The sequence below is a fragment of the Opisthocomus hoazin genome, chromosome 13 (assembly GCF_030867145.1).
Source record: "Opisthocomus hoazin isolate bOpiHoa1 chromosome 13, bOpiHoa1.hap1, whole genome shotgun sequence".
In the NCBI taxonomy this organism is placed as follows: domain Eukaryota; kingdom Metazoa; phylum Chordata; class Aves; order Opisthocomiformes; family Opisthocomidae; genus Opisthocomus; species Opisthocomus hoazin.
This window is the reverse complement of record NC_134426.1, coordinates 25,599,576-25,609,523: the sequence shown is the minus strand read 5'-3', so window position 1 is coordinate 25,609,523 and position 9,948 is coordinate 25,599,576.

Genomic DNA, 9,948 nt, shown 5'->3' with positions numbered 1-9,948 from the left:
CCGTCGCTATGGCAACGGGGGGGGGGCTGTCAGCGCTGTCACCGGCCCAGCCTTAGCCACGCCCACCGCGTGGGGGCGGGGGGCGTGCGCCTGGCCCTCGCGCTCGGGAGCGGGGAGCGCGTGCTCTCACCTGGCGATGCGCGTGCACAGGTGCGTGCGTGCATGTGCAGGGCGTGGATGTGCGTGTATGGGCGTGTGTGTGCGTGTATGGGCGTGGATGTGCATGGATGTGCCTGCACAGGGCAGGTATGTGCGGGTATGTGCATGTATGGGCATGTGTAGGGCATGTATGTGCATGCATGTGCATATGCAGTGCCTGTGCAGTGCGTGCATGTGCATATATGTGCCTGCACAGGGCAGGTATGTGCGGGTATGGGCATGTGCAAGGCAGATATATGCGGGTATGGGCATGTATGTGCATGTGCAGGGCATTTATGTGCATGTATGTGCCTGTGCAGTGCGTGCATCTGCATGTATGTGCCTGCACAGGGCAGGTATGTGCAGGTATGTGCGGGTATGTGCAGGGCATGTATGTGCATGCATGTGCATATGCAGTGTCTGTGCAGGGCATGTGTGTGCATGTATGTGCGTGTATGTGCATGTATGTGCATGTGCAGTGCTTGCAAGTGCATGTATGTGCAGGCATGTGCGGGCATGTGCATGTATGTGTGTGCATGTATGTCCATGTGCAGGGCATGTATGTGCAGGTATGTGCATGTGCAGTTCCTGTGCAGGACATGTATGTGCGTGCATGTGCGTGTATGTGCATGTATGTGCCTGTGCAGGACACGTATGTGCAGGACACGTATGTGCAGGACATCCCCCCCCAGCCAGGAGCACAGGAAGGCGGGGGCAGTCGGGGACCTGCCCGTGCCCAGCGTGTCACCCCTGTGCACGGCGGACGTTGGGAAGAGCCCAGCGCGACGTCTCTGCGGTGTCTGGGATGGGAAGAAAACACCTCGTTATAAGGGACTTCAAAATTCAGAGATAGGACTCTTTAAAGCAGCCAACGGAAAAAGCCAATTAATGTTCCTAAAAGTTAATTTTCTAAGGAACAAGAAGTACCATACCAAACACAGGTAACTATTTTCAGGCCTTAACCAATATAAGATTCAGTGCCGAGCTGCATGCTGGCAGCTCTACGGACCCTCAGTGGGGTTGTGAGGAAGCGGAGAACAGATCTACCCGTGCTTTGCACCTCGCGCTCCAGAAGCAACGGAGCGCAACATTACTTAGAGGGAAAGATTTTTAAGAAAGCTCATTAGTTCTCAGTCAAAGACGAGCAGTTTGAAATGGGCGTTGGAAGTGAAGAGGCCGGTACGGGAGGGATTGAGGTGCGCTAGCAGTGACGGAGAGTGGCCCTGCAGTGGGAAGGCGCAGATACGGTGGGGTCCCGCCAGTGTGGGCTGCGCGGTGCAAGGCTGAACTCAACCACCGGTTTGCAACGTCAGGCAGACGGAGACCCAGCGAAGCAGCCCTCTCCTGTTCACGGTTTTCCTTCCATTTTATCTCCGATCCATCCCGCTTTTTGTATAAAATGCGGACTCTTAATTTAGGAGCCCATTAGGTGATGAACTAGTCCGAGAAGCTGATTCAGTCAGGACCTGTGCCAAAAAAGAAATGCATTTGCCATGTGAATCATCCTGGCAGGAGAGACACAAGGATGTTAAATCTGATGTGGATCCCTAATAATCTAACACAGACGAAGGAAAAACCCCCGGCTGTGTCACTGGAAACTGAGTGCTTTGTGTTAGCTGGCCTTCGGATGTGGCATCCCTACGGCAGAAAGAGACCTTGCAACCCACGTAAGGAAAACATGTTCAAAGCAAAGGGATCACAGAATCACAGAACGGTCGGGGTTGGCAGGGACCTCTGTGGGTCACCCAGTCCAGCCCCCTGCCGAAGCAGGGTCACCCAGAGCAGGCTGCACAGCACCACGTCCAGGTGGGTCTGGAATATCTCCAGAGAAGGAGACTCCACAGCCTCCCTGGGCAGCCTGGGCCAGGGCTCCGTCACCCTCAGAGGGAAGAAGTTCTTCCTCATGTTCAGCTGGAGCTTCCTCTGCTTCAGTTTGTGCCCGTTGCCCCTTGTCCTGTCGCTGGGCACCACTGGAAAGAGTCTGGTCCCATCCTCCTGACACCCACCCTGCAGATATTTGTAGGCATTTCTAAGGTCCCCTCTCAGCCTTCTCTTGTCCAGGCTGAACAAGCCCAGCTCCCTCAGCCTCTCCTCGTAGGAGAGATGCTCCAGTCCCTTCCTCATCCTTGTAGCCCTCCACTGGCCTCTCTCCAGTAGCTCCTCATCTTTCTTGAACTGGGGAGCCCAGAACTGGACACCCTGGATGAAAATACATTCATTCAGAAATAAAACTGAAATAGTCCCTCTGCATTTTTTCCATGTCCCCCTCGTTTCTGTGACGTTTTTGGTTCTGTGGAGTTTCAGCCTGCAGACATCACCCCGACTTGTCGTCCTTTCACAGGCTGCTCCGTGTCGGCAGCTGCTGCCCCTCGCCGGGCGAGCGGCCTGCTGAGCTGCTCCAGTTTCTTCATGTTCAAAGCGGCAATATCTTCATCTTGCAGGGTGCTGCGAGCATGGTAATTCTGTGACATTAATATCTGCAAAGCTCTTCGAAAATCCCGAAGAGGAGGATGCTGTGTGATACAGTTAATTATAGCTCAGCGACTCCTCTGTGCACAGTTGGGCTGGAGGAGAAGCTCTGGCCCCGGTCACGACTCCTGAGCTTTGGAAATGGCCAAGGGGGTTTTCCCCAGAAATTCAAATCCCCAATCCATCGAAGTGAGAATGTCGGGCTGTTTATGCTCCGCCAAAATCAGAGCTGACAAAAAGCTGTGATATGCTGTGCAGCCGTCCTCAAGGCCCTGTGCTGCCTGTGGGTTGTACCTCCGCTGTAACCATCAGTGCTTCCTGCAGTTACAACTCTGTGAAAACTGCAGGCGTCCTTTCAAAGACTGGCTCCAAGCAACCACACCAGAGATAGGCAGAAAATGCACAGGGAAACTGAGATAAAAGCCAGATTTCTTGACTCCCGTGATTTGACAGGATCAGGCAGAAAATCCAGCAAGTGGACTCCAGATCTAAGGACCTCTGAGTCCTGGACTTCAGTTCAGAGACCTCCGTCCCTTCATGGCTTATTCCTCAGCCATATGGCCAAGCTCTGCAGAGCAGAGAACTCCTTGCGCGGGTGGATTTGCCCGGATTTGGCGGGATGCAATCATCTGTACGGATTGCCAGGACCTTGTTGCTAAGCGGGGAGTCGCAGGTTGGCCAGTCTGCCTCCGGACCAGCTGAAATATCGCTCTGATCCCCCGCCACGTCGCTGTGCGTGCCCTCCACGGGCTGTCCTGGCTGCGTTGGAGTGGTGCCAGGCTGCTTGCACAAAACATCTCCTATGTTTATATGTAGAAATGAATCAAATGGCTGCAAAGCCTGGGCAGACAGTGGAGGAAGGAGGGTTCCCAGCCGTGCTGACAGCGGCAGGAGCAGCACCTGCCTGCCAGCACCAGCTCTGGGCTCTTCTCCTCCCTTCCGTGCTGTCTGGGACAGAGGGAGGGACTACGTAAAAGGCTGAGTGGAAATTGGTGTGTACTTGGTGGAGTCACCATGCATACTTTGAAAAGCCCACGCTAATTAGTTAATGGGAGATAAGTGCAGGAAGATATTAGGGAGAGGCTGGGGCATGGCTGACCCCATCCTGTGTCCGCCTCAGATGATCTGCCGCCTACCCCATGCTTTCTGTGGTCTTGGGTTTGCTCTCCAGGCTCTGCTAGGAGCAGGGACAGAGATTTTTCAAGACTTTTCAGGCAGTGCATCTTCCCACTCTTGCTGGCTCTTTGCTTTTAAGGTGCTTCTCTCTCCTTATTTTCTTTTGCTTGCTTTGTTTTTTAAAGGGCACAGATTACTGGGACAGGAGACAGCAGCAGGCTGCAGAGCTAGAAGCAGAGAAGGGTCATCACCTCTCCTGTGTCACTGCACAGGGACGTTGTTTCTCTTTGCCGTTCATCTGTAATAGCAACATGCACAGCTGGCCAGGTGTTGTTTCCGGTAATGCAGATCTAAATCCAGATACCCTCCACCCTATAAAGCCAAAAGAGTTACTATTAATTAGATCAGTGCAGCTGAGATGAGAATCTGGGATTAGCTTCACGTTCACCCCGTGGGGAAGGAGACGGTGCTGGAGCGGCTGCCTCTCCCTGCAGGTTGTCACACGAATCCTCTGCTCTCGACAGCAGCGCGCTGGGGGCAGGACAAGAGGAAGGGTGTCGGGCAGTGTCTTTCCCAGAGCTTGGCATGGAGTTGGGAACAAGAGCCAGGGTGAAATTCAACCAAAACGTTAAAATCTGAAGGGTGATGTGACCCCCACCGGTTCCAAAAGAGAAGATTTAAAAAATCAGAACCAAATTTACGTGTGTGTGCATATAGAGACTTCTATACTAATTCTTACTTCGTGCCTCTGCCATCAAACATCCTATTGAAGAAGCATCAGTTAAAATACCCAAGGCCTAATTCTGCTCAGTGACACCGGCCAAGCCAGCGTTCCTCCCGCAGGGCTGTTCTTAAGCGCTGTCTTTGGTCCCTTTGCTGCAGCTTACCAACAGCCTCTAAGATAATTAGCAGTCATCAGATGAGATCTAATTTTTAACAAAATTCTCTCTGCGTGGGAGAGGGAGGGGAAAGCCTAGTGAATGGCCGGAACAGTCCGTGTCAGGGAGCGACGACAGTTCCTTTTATCGTCCTCTGAAAAACAGTGACATTACCAAGGATTTATTTACAGAAGCTGGGAGAAATAAGGGAGATGCTGTCAGCTCCTTCAGGCAGAGAGTGTTTTTAGTTATTGTTTTTCCTTTGTTTGCACAACTCTCAGGCCAGTGGGGTTCCTGGTGCAAGAGGAAGCCTCCTGCTGCAGAACATCTGATGACAAGGACAGAAACCGAAGCTCAGGCATCTATTGAGGAGCAGAGCTGGAGACAGCGGGTCAGGATCCAGGAGAAGCCTAATCCGGGCTGACACACAGGGCTGGAGGATCAGAAGGTGGGAGTGGGCTGCCTTGATCTGCACATGCATCTGCGTGTTGGTTTTTAGTACACGAGAGCATCATTTGCAAACAGATCTGCCAGGCCTTGCTCTGGAAGTGCATGCAGGCAGCTCCCCGCAGCAGCAGGCAGCCAGAAGGATTTTGCATCCCTGATATCATAGATTGCCCAGAAAGCTCATTTAGTGCAAGCTGCCCTTATCCATTAAATGTGCAAGTGAATTGACCTACTCCCCGACTGTAAAACATTGCTACAATTGCTGGCTGGGAGAAGGCATCAGCCCCTGAGTCAGCTCCCTTAGCTCCCTTTACCAACCAGACTCTTAGAAAATCCATTATTTTTCAGCATTAATTCATGAGGTGGATGTTAGCCAGAATTCTGTGATTGCACAGAACAAGGGCAAAAGCAGTTCCCACCGTTCAATTCTACCTCGGGCCTTTCCCAGGAACCTGAGGAGTAAGGGTTCCCATTACAATCGGAAACAGTGTGATTAAAGCCCAGAACAGCTTTCAAAAAACTCTTGAACTAGGCAGCTAAACTTAGACAATCAGTCCACAAAAGACAATGGACAAGTTGTGAATAGCCTAGAAATAAGAGGAGAAGAACAAACATTTTTTCAAGTGCAAAAGAAGACCTGTGACACCTGCATTTTCTTTTAGTTTTTAAGGCTTTTACAAAAAAAGTAAAATAAAAATCTAGTGTAAGTATACCTGTAATCACTGACAGCTTTATGTGTGTATGCCCAGGCTCTGCCTACTGTATTCTATCAGAGATCATCAGGGAAAAGGCCAGTGACCTCTGCGTTCAGGGAGCACAACAGGCATGCAGAACCTTGTCCCTTTGGTCAGACCGGCTAGATGCGCTGTAGCTATTACGGTGCATTAGCTCTCGTCACACACATTCACACGCAAGCCATGATTGCTTCCTTTCAGGTCAGTGATAAAGTGGCTTTGGAGAAGCAGATTCACAGGGGGAGATGTACCCTTGGGCCAAAGAATCTTTAAATTGTCAGCATCAAGAAATCTACTGCAATGTGACTTGACAGTTGTACAGTACTAGGCTGAGGCTGTGCTTACTCTGGACTTCTTAGCCTGGCCTACACTGATTTTTTTTTTCTTTTTCTCTGAGTAATTTCCCATCGTTGCTACCACATGGGTTCATTTCTATGACAGATGGAGGAAAAGACAAGTCACCGCAGTTGTCAATAGCTGACTCAGTACCACCGTCTCAGCAAGCCAATGCCTGCCTGCCCCAACAATACAGGCAAACTGGTGGGCAGTTCAAAATCCCGGCTGTACCTCAGAGTAAAGTCAAGCACGTAAGAAAGTACTAGGCTAAACGATTGCAGAGGGTCCAGAAAGTCCTCCACTACCCATGCTCTGTGCTTTCTAATCCTGCTCAACACTCAGGTGAGTCTGACCACCTTGCACATGACCACGAGAGCATCATCTGCAAACAGATGCCGCAGTCCCCATTGCCTCCTCATAATAAGCAGCGCCCACATGCAGAGCTTTAAACCTTGTTGGACAAAGAGTGGGAGAAATATAGGAATCCTTTTGCCGATGAGAGATTCAAGGCATGGAAATATTAACCAACCTGCCAGAGCACACTGGGAAGCTGAGTGACGTTGCATTGCCTGAGGGCTTGCCTCACATTTTAAGAGAGATGATCTCTGCTCCCATGGAACAGAACAGGCTTACTGTTAGCTAGGGAAGTACAGATGCCTATGATCTGGCTTGCAAAGAAAAGAGCTTTAAAGACCAGAAAACAGCACAAAGATTTGAGCTTGCTTTATGAACCTAAAACATGCACTTGCCTGTAAGTGTAGCATTCCACCTCCGTACAGCTCAGCTGCTCCGTGGTCTCTAGGTGAGAAAAAATGAAGGGATTTTGTTTTATCTTCCCTGACGGTGACTGGTAATGACCTGTGAATTGGTGTCATGTGCGGCCTTTTTTTTGCAGGCTGTAAAAAAATTAGGCTTGTTCCCCAGTTATAGTTTTGCTCCTTGCACCTGGGAGGGTTTTTGTGCTTGCTGCAGGGGAGCACTGTCTATCTGGGAGTTGTAAAGACGTCTGTGGTTTTATTGCTAGACTTTTACAAACCTCAGGTTTGTATTTTTATTATGATTGCCGCTGTGAGGACATTTTAAAAAAATATCGTGTTTCACTTTGAGATTACGTTTCCCTCTGTTGATCTTTCTCTTGACATTTCAGGGAGTTGGGAGATACTGGCAAAGCACACAGAGTAAGCAAAGAGATCTCCTTCACCCCAAATCCTACCTTTGCCAAACTGGGGAAGCAAAGGATACTTTCATTTATTAAATTAACAGGCTCAGGCTGGTGTGAAGCAGTGTCCGAACAGAGCAGGGCAGGCTGTGATGTCAACAGCCCAAGACAGTGCCATTTTCCCTCTCCTGTCAGAGCTGCTGAACCTTTTCCCAGACTTTTTTTTTGCTCATCCAAACCTTACACAAATACCCTGTTCTTGGGGTAATAGACAAATTGTACGGGTGCTTAACTGTCACTGTTTCGAACCTGCTTTAGATTGGCAGGAGTGTGTTTCAGAATGATTAAGCAAATGCCATGCAAAGAGGAAATCTCTCCCTTGTCTCTCTTACCTGAGGCTAACGGTAAAGTTGAAACGTAGAGATGCGCTGGCATTTGGCTGCCATAGAGCTGTATCAATTCTCTGTTGTTACTAGTCTGGAGAACTCTAAAACCTCATCATCTTGCCTTGAAGATACAGAATCGGTTTCCATTAGCTTGCTGAAAAGACCAAAAAAGGCACGTAGGAACCTGCAGACATGAAACTTGTGGTCAGTCTTGGCTCATATCTTTTTATTGTGCTCACTTTCAAAGGACTCCAAAGAACCTGGCAACTATTCAGGAGTTGGTGGTAGAGCTGTGAATTATGTGACAGTGTCCTGAAAAGAGCCAGTTTCAGTATCCGGAAAGAAGAAAGTTCAACTCCATTTACCGTATGAGCTGTTGCAAACACTCACACCTTCTGACCAACAGGATGAGGATGGGAACAGTTTAGGATAGAGTATTTTTAGATGTTGGGAGTTATCCTGTATTATTTATTATCAGAGATGTTTTGGTCCAGGCACTGATAATAACAGTGCTGTAGTCAGAGTCTGAGCCTTAAATAAACTATTCATGGGCACCATTAAAATGCTGTTCCTCACGTCCTCAACAGATCTTGCAGGGATGAACTCTGAGATAACCTTGTGATGAGAGGCTGCTTGACCAACTGACTGGAGCCTTTTGGGGGTGACGGGCACTGGTTTTCCTTCTGGCCCTCTCTGGTCTGTGACCTTTAGCAAGGCAGTTCCCTTCTCTCTGCCCACCTCCTCCCTGGCCAGGACTGTTTCTGGCTGTACAAGCCTGCAGTGCCTGGAACAACAGGACCAGGATGTTGGTAGAGGCTTCTTGGCAGCAGAAGGATGCCAGCAGCAGATAATCACTGACCCGAGTCATCAGGTTCTCATAAACACCAAGCTGCTCCATCAGATACAGGCTGTGCCCTGGCCAGCCCTTCTCTGGGCCCTGCTGTGAAAACCCCGCTGATGGCAGATCTGTCCCCGGTGCAGGTTCCTCCCTGGGCCTCCACGCACGCCTGGGGCACGAGCAGAGCCAGGCTCCGGGGAATGTTTCTGAACAAAACCAGAGGAGATAGAAGGCTTTGTATTTTGTTTTGTTTTTTTCCGTATGGGGTATGGTGGTCTGGCATCTGTCAAGCGAACAGATTAAGAACAGATGGGGAAAGATGTGAAACCCCATTGATCTCTGAGGGATTATTTCAGAAACACAGAGAACAAACACATCCTGGATTCTACCCCTGCTCTTATGCCCTTTCTGCAGGCACTGCCCAAAACGTGCTTCGCACTGGTGAAGAGTTCCTCTGCTCCTGTGCCTTGGGCACCTCCGATCTTCTGCCCCCCTTGTGCAGCTGCCCCCTTTCCAGCCTCCACCATCTCAGGCCTTACCTGGGCTGTACCAGGGGGCCCACTTGGGGTTCCCCCCCCCCCCGGCAACGGGGCTGCGAGGGAGAAGAGCTGCACCCTGCCCTGCACCCGCAGCCCGAAGGCACAGAGACCCTGACCCCCTTCCTTCCTCCATGCTGCGTGCTGCAAGCAGCCAGCTTGTCGCTCCATTTCACGGTTGGTTTATTCTCCATGTTTAAAACAAAGTCAGGTCACAAACTCCCCGTGACACATCCTGCTGTCCCTAGCCAGGGTGTCACCACATGCATTTTTTGCTTGCAGCCAGCAGAGGACACTTGCTTTCTTTGCAAAGCTTGCGCTGAACTTGGATGCAGCAAAAGAAAAGAGGAAAAGATTCAGGGCTTGGCCACACGTGGGCACTGGAACAGCAAGAGATGGGCTTCTCCCAGACTGCTTTCTAGCTCCGGGGCTCTGGTAGTGCCTTTTGCCTTGGCCTTTCGTGAGAAGTTTGAGCTGTGGCTGCCACACGCTGCAAAGGGTGCAGGCTGGCTGCGCCGGGTCCCTGGGCCGTGCTAGCAACTGTCCTTCCTGGGGTTTGTAAGCCCTCAGATGTGGTATCACCAGGCTTTGCTTCAGAGCCCGTGACTCCATGGGTGGCAGGAGGATGTGTGGGCTGACTTGGCATCGTGGGCGCGGGTAGCAATGTAGATCTCAGTGCAAAATGCAAAACCTTGGCAAACGTTAAGTTACCGAGTTTGAACTGAGCTCTCCCTTGCAGGGCTGTGCAAGCAAATGAGCTTCAATCTGGATCGTATATGTAACTGCATACACAGCGCCTCTGAGATTCAGATAGCGCTCTAGAGAGCGTAGCAAAGCCAAGCTAGGACTAAACTCTGACTTCTGCAGTCTGTCTGGCTGCTCCGATGGCCTGGAGGAACACTAAAGTTCCC